Source organism: Peromyscus californicus, unplaced genomic scaffold (genome assembly GCF_007827085.1).
Source record: "Peromyscus californicus insignis strain IS unplaced genomic scaffold, ASM782708v3 Scaffold_5__1_contigs__length_169319896, whole genome shotgun sequence".
Lineage (NCBI taxonomy): Eukaryota > Metazoa > Chordata > Mammalia > Rodentia > Cricetidae > Peromyscus > Peromyscus californicus.
Window position 1 is genome coordinate 88,819,408 of NW_026294573.1, and position 9,709 is coordinate 88,829,116.

At 42.8% G+C, this 9,709-nt stretch overlaps 1 non-coding gene across 1 annotated transcript; it reads left to right on the forward strand.

The window, feature by feature from the left end:
* The first annotated feature begins 232 nt into the window (after positions 1–232).
* LOC128097978 (5S ribosomal RNA) lies at positions 233–351 on the forward strand. Its single transcript, XR_008214031.1, has one exon. It is a non-coding gene; the product is annotated as a 5S ribosomal RNA (ribosomal RNA).
* The last annotated feature ends 9,358 nt before the right edge of the window (positions 352–9,709 follow it).

Genomic DNA, 9,709 nt, shown 5'->3' on the forward strand with positions numbered 1-9,709 from the left:
CCCCTCTTTTTTTTTCCTTTTTTTTTTTTTTTTTTTTTTTTTGGAGACAGGGTTTCTCTGTGTAGCTCTGGCTATCCTAGCACTCACTCTGTAGACCAGGCTGGCCCCAAACTCAGCTATCCACCTGCCTCTGCCTCCCAAGTGCTGGGATTAAAGGTGTGTGCCATCACTGCCCAGCTGCATCTTCTCTTCTCAAACTGTTTAGTCCTAAAGATAAGAATTGGGACAACAGGTCTACGGCCATACCACCCTGAACGCTCCCGATCTCGTCTGATCTCGGAAGCTAAGCAGGGTCGGGCCTGGTTAGTACTTGGATGGGAGACCGCCTGGGAATACCGGGTGCTGTAGGCTTAAAAAGCAAAAAAAAAAAAAAAAAGAATTGGGACAACAGGTGCCTGGCTGCTGGGGGTTGGAGTGGAGAAGCCCCATGGCCCGGAGCAGACTGAACTTATTGATGGAGGTCGGTTGCCCGGGATACAGAGTCAGAGAGTAGGGTGGGCTGGGCTGGGAGTGAATTGTGGCTTAATGAAGAGACTCGGAATCCTAAACCAAGTGATTGGACCAAATGAAGAGGGCTCCTTGTGTCAGTGGGGTTCTCCAAGCCTAAGGATGAGGAAGCCATCGGTGTGTGTGTGGGGGGGGGGGAAGTGGCATGATGAAGGTACTGGAGTGTGGGAGCCCGTTCTCGGGTTCCTCGTGGCTTTACCCAGCAGGTCCGCATAGAGGATGATTAGGACCACGGGCCTGAGTGCAGGTGTCTGAGATGGGCTGCACTTGGCTGTGCTAGGGGAGGAGGTCTTTTGCTCCACCCACTGGCGTCTCTATAAAAACCCTGGGGCAGAGACAGTCAGGGCCCGTTGGAATAGGTTCCAGGCCCTCTCGAGGCTATCCTTTATTTTCTATCTGTTTATCTCCGCGATATTCTCCGCAATAAATCCTTCTATCTAATATTTCCTGCTGCTCGCACTCAAGAAAACTCTGGGGAACTGTGGGGGTGGTTGGGTAAACGCCCCACAGAATGGCGCCATGAACAGGGACTAAAGAAAAAAGAAAAAAAGGGGACTAAAGAAAAAAAAGGGGGGACTAAAGACAAATGAACAGGGACTAAAGACAAAGTAATAGGGACTAAAGATAAAGGAAAATAATAGTTTTCTTACAGAGTTTTTGGCGAAAGTGCTGAGTCAGCCCTGCCAGTGGATAAGGCATGCCGGTGTTATGGAAAATATATATTTCATATATATTATTGAGAGGCAGGGGTTTTATCCTCGAGAGAAAAGGAAAGCGGACTGGGAGGATGTCCGATGCTGCAGCGAAATTCTCTTCTGTCAAAATTTTCTATCTTGTATCGCTTTCTCAATTTCTATCTGTGAAAAAATAAGTATAAGGCATAGGGTAGTAAAATAGTGTAGGAAAAACTTAGAAGTGTAAGATTGTGTAGAAAAAATAAGTAAGGCAACTAGACAGAAAAACTCTTCAATTTTCTAACTTTGAGGGCTCTGAATGCAAACTGGGGGAAAATATCTTTCTTTGGGCTTTACGGGTAGTAAAAAAGCTCTTCTCTGAGCTTATGGGGAAGAAAAAGTTTCCTATGGAAGCTTTTGACCTGGGGACAGCTGAAATGCTAAGTCCAAGCGGCAGGAGAAAGTGATTTCTCCCTGAGGCAAAAATGGGGATGTAAAAAGCCAAAGTTTAAAGTTGGGAAGTTTTGGGAAAAGTTGGTCTTTCTTTCTCCTAGGGGGAAAAAAATCTTTCTCTTAAACTATAAAGCTTTTCTTGGAAAATTTGGGGGGAAAAAACTCTCTAAAAAGCCTTCATCTTTCTCAAAAGCTCTTAAAAACTAAAGCCTTTAACTTTCTCAGAAGGGCAAAAATTAGAATCACCTGAAGATATTAGTATGGGGACCACCTGTGATTAGCTCTAAGGGAAAACAGCAAACCTCTTAAGACAGCAAAACCTCTCTAAGTTGTCTTTCAAGCTTTAAAAATCCTCCCTGCAATGCAGGAGACAAGGACAAGTTCCTAAAAACCTCTAAGCTCTGTCTCTTCAAGCTGGTAAAAGGCAGTGGGTCAGAGTCCCCTGAGGGAAACACTTGGGAGAGTGTGGGTAAAGAGCTACAGAGAGCCCAAAAGGGCCAGAAACTTTACCTGAGAAAAGCAAAAATGCCAAGCTTTTCAGTTATAGCCGAGCTGAGGCATCAAGGGTTTTGTTTGAGTTTTTCAGAAAGAAAAGGTGCTCCTAATCGTCCTAATGCAAAGATCCCCTGAAGCAATGCAAACTGTTAGCATTGTATCCTCGCTTCTGACCAAAAACCCAGAGGCAACTGGCCAGCATCTCTGAGTTGGAGTGCATTTCGGGGATACTAGGGTTCCTGCAGTTGTAAACTTCCAGGAGCACAGAGCTGAGGCAGGAAGGTGCAGGACCCAGGGGAAGATTGCCAATGAACAAAGCTAAAGCCAGTGGGAATGGCACAGTTGCCAGCTTTCCTACAAGTCCCGGTTGATAGGTCCACAGCTGCAAAAAGAAGAGAAAAAGCTTTCCTATCAGAGTAAGGACCTTTCTGGGAAAACAGTAAAGCTGAACTGTGTCTGAAGCAGTTGTGCTGCTGAGTCAGAACGCTGTCTGGGGAAAGAGCCCAGCCAGGGCAGAACAGAACTATCCAGGAGTAAAGCTTTCTTTTCTGTCAGAGAAAGCACCTCTTTGAGAAAAGCTTTGTTTCAACTGACTCCCAATGAGATGAGGGGGAGTGTAGCCCTAAGGAGTGATTGCCTCTGGCATAAACTCTGTCCTTGAGCACCCAGACAAGCAAACACAACCCACTCGGGGACTGGGCCAGGTGAAGGCCTGATAAGGGAAAACACCTGTCCTAATGGGAGTTTAGAAATGGCAAAAACCTCCCTTGTTAGATTTTCAGTCTCTATGCAAACCACACAGACCCCGAAAACAAACGGACAAAAAGCCCCTACCTTCAGGAGCAGGGAAAGCCGCCACTGTAGTGTCGGAAACTGTTTCTGGGGTAGAGGGGACAAACTGAGACCAAACTGGGAACTGTCTGGGAAAAAGACTCCGAAGAAACAGAAGGGACATAATCCTCCCCAGAAAATGTGTGACCTGAAAAAGCTGCTAGAATTTGAGGCAGATTCGGGGGGAGGAAGAAAACCCCTACCTCCAAAAGCAGCTAGCAGAGGAACAGAGCTGCAGACAGATACCTGAAGCTCTACATCTGGGGGGGAAGGAACAAGCAAAATGAGATCAGTGGGAGAAAATCTCTCTGAAGGAGCTATGGAAAAGCTGTTGTGAATGTTTTTCACTGACTGGCTAAGGCAAGCACAAGCCCCAAGGAAAGTTGCTATCAGAAATGCCAGCCTCAATGCGCACTAACGAGGCAGGTGCAGTTCTGATTTGGGGGCCAGTGTCAAATGAAGGAGAGACACCTGTTGAAGCCAGCTGAGGAGAGACCAGAAACCTCCCAATGTCCCATAATTGAAAATGTAAAATGCTTGTTCAAATCTCCCGTTGCAAAAGCAAAAAACTTTGTTCATACCTCCCGGGCAAGAATTTGTAAGCAAGTCTGGTAAAAGAGAACCAGTTGACTCTCAGACCCAAAAAGAACTATGGGAAATGACTGATATAAGGGAAATGATATAAAGGACTGATATAAGGGACTGATACTATTATGGACTGATATAAGGGAAATGCATTCTGGGCAAGGTAGTTTTTCCGCTAAAGATGGCGACATTGCCCTGAAACACAAATTGTCAGCTCGAAAATACGTTCATGGTAAACTTAAAATACAGCTTTTAAAAGAATAAGGAGGAAAATCATCTAAGAGTTTGTGTCAGTTCCATTGGAAAAATTGAAAGGATATGGAACTAGGTGCTTCGCGGTTTGGGGCTCCATTGGTAAAATGCCTTATTTACCCTAATAGCTGTGCAAAATTTTTACGGTAGTTGGATGACAAAAAGCTACCTATAAGAGCAAACAAGCCACTTTAAAATCCTTAAAGCAAGAGAGAGCAGTTTATACACTGAATGTTGTCTAAGATATGAAGAAACTTATGTGAAATTAAAAATTATTTACCTCTTGAACAAACAGCCTGCAACGAGTGATTCCTTTGCAAATCTAATTAAGGGGATAAGAAACAGGCATTCAAAAAGAAATGACTACTTTATAGATGGGAAACAAACTTCAGAAAATCTAGCTGTCTTACAAAAGAGTTCCTTCACCTGAAAGTTCCTTATAAAAAATCAGTGCTAAATATTACAGCTGCTAATAACCTCAGGAGTTAAAGCTAATGAAGTGAAAATACTAAATACAGTTCGGAGCTGTGCCACTTTTGGCTTTACTAGCTCCTTTAGAAAAATACTTTATATCACCTAATAGCTGTGCAGTATTTGGTGAAGAGCTTTACAGCAGCTAAATATGGTAATTTTGCCCTCAGCGTGAAGTGAAGTTTTTCGGTAGAACAAACCAAAAGTACTGCTGTAATAGAAACGTTTGTCTGAATTGAAGTACTTAGGGGAACTATTATGAATTTGGGTGAAGGGATAGTCTCTAGTTAAAAACTGTCTACCGCTGACAGTGTATCTCTGCTGGTCCAGAATGGCTGAGAGAACTGGCAACTTTGGAGTGTGGCTTCCTCCCGAGAATGTTACAGTCCCCTAGCAACAACTATCATAATTCTATAACAACAACACTCACTAAATCCCAGTGCTTTATAACAAAGCTGACTATAAACTCTAAACTTTAGAAATGATGTACGTACTTCCTGTCTAGTTAAGAGAATCTTTCTAATAGAGATAGTGATAATAATTAAGAGTAAGAAATAGAAAAAGATGAAAATAAGATATGTGAGTTTGTAGAAATTATTCTCTTGTTAGATCTCTGTGTTAAGAAATCTTTGGGTGTTTGCCGAGTAAAATATATGCTAATGGTAGCCCTATATAAGTTTGTAAAATAGATCTATAGATCCTTTAATAATATAAGCTTGCAAGAAGTATGTAATGTAGTCTTAAGACATGTAGTAATAAGCTTGTAAGAAGTAAAGATGCTAGTTGTAAATGTAAGTTTAAATAAGATGGAATGAACATAAATATATAAGAAGTAATAAGAAATATATTTGCTAAAGTAGTTCTATAGTTTCCTTAAGGAGTATAAATAAGTAGATGTTAATGTTATGAGTTTGTAAAAACATGTAAATGTTGAATGTGAGTCTAAATGCTTTGCAAGGCAAAAACTGTTATATGTGAGTTTGTAAAAAAGTGTAAATGTTAAGTGTGAGTCTATGCTTAATGTATATGGTGAAAAAACCTGAGATCTAGAAGTTAGTGTCCTAGAAGACTGCAAAGCAGGCAGTCTGAGCGGTTTTCAAAAGTTCCAGAAGCCGCTAAGAAGCTAAGAATGGCGGATGCCAGAACCAGCACAACAAGGCATCCACAGCTGAGATCCGTGGAAAATCGATGCAACACAGAAAAACCTGAGCTAACATCAAAAATGGTGCGGTTTAGAATACTACTGTACCTAAAAAGGTCTCTGGCTTGAGAATAAGTTCAGAGATGCTTGTTTGAACAAAAATTGTTAACTGCAAAAAGTTTTGGTTGAAAAATGTCTCTTCACATTTGGAAATGAAAGCCTGATACCAGAATTTATTTCTTGTTTGAACTTTTTGAACTTAAAATGAGATAAAACTACAAAAAGATTTTGGTTATGGATTTCTTCATATTTGGAAGGCTAGTACCAGAATTTATCGTTTGAATTTTAAGACTTAAGAAATGAAATGAACAATAGAGATTTCATTGATATGGGACAATTTTGAGTTTACTTATAATGACCTAGGAACTGTTTTCTGGAATTGGGTTAAAAATGGAACTGTTTAAATGAAGAAATTTATTATTTCTACCTAGAATCAAGATGCAGTTTTGTGTATGCATATATGCTTTATTAATTGGTGATTCATGAATTGTTTTGTGGAACTGTTTATGTAAAAATGAAATTACTTACAGAACTGGTTTTGTGTTATAAATGGAACTGTTTAAATGGAAAAGTTTGGGTTTTCTAATTAGGCTTGAGATTTTGCTTAAATTATAAAGAAAAGGAGGAGTTATGAGATTGAATTATGTTTGCAGAAATTATATTTACCCTATTGATATTAATGCACCCTGGTTTTGTGGAGTTAAGAAAATATTTAAGTTTGATGTGAATACATTGAAGTTTTTCCTATGTTCTGTTAGCAAGAAAATTCAAATGATTGAGTTAAAGTTGTAAGACGGAGAAAATTGTTAACTATATATAGCACCATATATGCTAATTCAAATGGTTCTGTTAAGAGTTTGCTTTGAGTTGTAAGATTGAGAGAATTGTGGCTATGTATAGCAATATTTATGTTAACCTGTTAATGGTAATGATGAAGCTAAGGGATTCTTAGTTTGTAGTCGCCTTAAGAGTTTTTGGCTTAGAAAGGGCTTGAGGCAGCTAAGACTGCTGTAGTCACCTTGGACCTAATTCAAAAGAGAAATGCCATCTATATCATCCTCTACTCCCATACTGGGAGGTGTAACAGCTTGGAGATTGCTGTAAGCCATTAATAGTTATGTTTTATATATTAAGAAAGGGGGACCTGTGGGAGCCCGTTCTCGGGTTCCTCGTGGCTTTACCCAGCAGGTCCGCATAGAGGATGATTAGGACCACGGGCCTGAGTGCAGGTGTCTGAGATGGTCTGCACTTGGCTGTGCTGGGAGAGGAGGCCTTTTGCTCCACCCACTGGCGTCTCTATAAAAACCCTGGGGCAGAGACAGTCAGGGCCGGTTGGAATAGGTTCCAGGCCCTCTCGAGGCTATCCTTTATTTTCTATCTGTTTATCTCCGCAAGATTCTCCGCAATAAATCCTTCTATCTAATATTTCCTGCTGCTTGCACTCAAGAAAACTCTGGGGAACTGTGGGGGTGGTTGGGTAAACGCCCCACACTGGAGTCCAAGCAGAGTGAGGATGGATGGCATTTGAACAGGAGGGTGGCCTGGTGAGGACTCAGACAGCAGAACAATGGAGCATGGACCCAAGAACAGCTGGGGCGGCGGTGGAGCACAGCCTTTAATCCCAGCACTCAGAAGGCAGAGCCAGGCGGACCTCTGTGAGTTCGAGGCCAGCCTGGTCTACAGAGTGAGATTCAGGGCAGGAACCAAAGCTACACAGAGAAACTCTGTCTCAAAAAACAAAAAAACAAAACAAAATTCAGGCAGCCTATGCAGAGTGTCACCCTTAGGAGATATGTGGTCCCAAGGAGGGTGAGCATAGTGTGCACAGGAGAATGAAAGACCCAGTTGGATCCCAGGCAGGTTGAAGAGGTGCGTGATACAGCTGATGTGGAGGTCGGAGCCAGAGTAGAGCTAGTGTCTGGTTTCGGGGCCTACTGGGGCTGTTGGAGCCAAACAAGGCAAGGCAAACAGCAACGTAGGAAGTAGACTAGTCTCGAATATTATTAAGGACCAGCCTCAATCTCCTTCCCAGGGGCCCAGAAGAGAAGCTCCAGACAGTGCCAGTTATTTTTGGGGAAAGAATCTAAGTACACCGAGCTCTTAGTCCGTCTGCTTTATTTCTCCGGGATAAAATCCTATCTACAGCTTCAGTTCTGTTCTCGTGTCTAGCTCCTCTCTTGCCTGATTTCTCTCTGCATTGATCTGCTGTCCCCTCTAAGTTCTATCTTACTTCTCTCATCTTAGTTCTGCCCCATCTTGGTCTTTCTCATCTTGTTCTTCCCCATCTGGCTCTTCCTCATCTTCCATCTTGTTCTTCTAGTTCTCCAGTCAAAATCCTCTCTCAGTCTCTGAGGTTTACAGTTATTTACTCATACAATAGCTGTGCTCTAGCCAAAGCAAATTCACCAGGCTTGAATTCCTACAGGGTCATAAAGGCAGACAAGAATTTTCCTCAGACAGTGACCATCAGGCTTTTTTTTACAACCCAAAAGGGGAGAGGTAAAGGAGAAGGTCAACTAAGAGCTAAAATTGGTTAATATATCAGAAAAAGGGAATTTATGTGCTCAAACTGCATTCCTAGAGGTGGGTAGGTAAAATGTTAGGAGTCTATAATGTTAGTACAAATACCACTAAGGCTGTATGAGAATGGAAGGTCTGAGCTTAACTTGCCTTAAATCAGGCGATCATTTGGCCTTGGATGCTTGACAGGTATTTCAGATAAAATACATTGTTATAAGTTTTTGGAAGCATGCACAGCATACAAGAAAATCATTGCAGGAATTGGCAAATATATTTACAAAAGCTAAAATATCACCAAGACTTCTTAAGCCATGACTTGACCTTCGGAAAAGTCCTTGACCTTTCCAAGCAGTAGCTTTTGTGATAGTAGCTGAATTCCATTACGTTTTCCTGAGGCCTGCAGCATAGTAGTAGAAGGAGTGACAGGTAGAGGAAGTCTTAGCTGGAGGGGAGTAAGGAGCATCTGCAGGAGAGGGCGTAGGGGTGACAGATGGCTCCAGATAGGTTTGCTCAGACAAGGACAATAGAAACTAGTTTCTTACTGTCAAGTAAGGGCTTTATGAACCGGGAGATGTTCAGTGGGTAAATTGCTCTTAGAGAACTTGGATCCCCAGAACCTACTTAAAAGCCGGGTAGGCACGTTGGTTCATGTGTGATCCCAGCATGCAAGAGGTAGCGACCATGGAGTCCCCGAAGCAAGCCGGCTAACCAGACGAGCAGTACAGGCAAGCTCTAGATTCAGTGATAACCCTGTCTTCAGGCTTAAGGTAGAGAGAGATCAAGGAAAAATGATTTCAAGGGGCTGGTTGGAAGAAAGGGAAGGGGGACGGGATGCAATTCCATTTTAATTAATATATGAAAGTAAGATGTAACAACTGTGAGGACTAAAAAATAGACTTTTGACTTGAAAAGTCTCTCCAGGCCCCTCAGATGTTAAAAGTATCCTGGGACACACACCCCTGTGAGCTCCCTGTAGTGCCCTGGAGCACCTTGTCACCTAGGTATGACCAATGGCCCTAAGCTGTTTCTAGGCTGTGGGGAGCTGAGGAAGACTTGACTGAATGTAGAAAGTGCAGATGAAGTCTTGAATGTGTATTGTCTGACATGGGCATGACCATGTCAGGGCCGAAGTGCCTCAGACCCAGTAGAGCGGCAAAGCTTTCCCTGGCGAGGTTCAGAGGTATGGCAAAGCCTTTCTCCGGTCCCAGTGCGAATGGTGACAGTCTGTGTAAGTATGAGTGTTTATGAATTATTAACCAGTGTGTGCACACACTAGCAATTGCTGCTTCCTCCTGCCGGATGAGGGCAACCAGAGACTGGTGGCCTAGAGAGACCTCCTCCTGAGACGAGCTAACCTCTCCTCCCTACTCTGTACGTTATACACATGCTGAGGTTCTGCAGTGCTGTGGTAGTTGGTGGTGCTCCAGCAGAGCGGGCATGGCCACCTGACTCCAGCTTTTCTGTACTCATGTGTTCGTTCTTCAGTCCCTCACCTCCCCAGTCAGGTTTCCAGGACTACGGTGAGCAGGACACAGCACTAGGTCAGAGTCGAAAAGCAACGGGCATCATTGTATTTCTCCCTTTCCTTGACTCTTGGAACTTGGTGGTCACATACATGGTCAAGATGGAAATGGCTACAAAATTACAAAATGTTGCAGGGCAGCAACATTGAAGGTCAGCCTGGGAAATCATCGTTTACTGAACCGAGCTACTGCGGCTT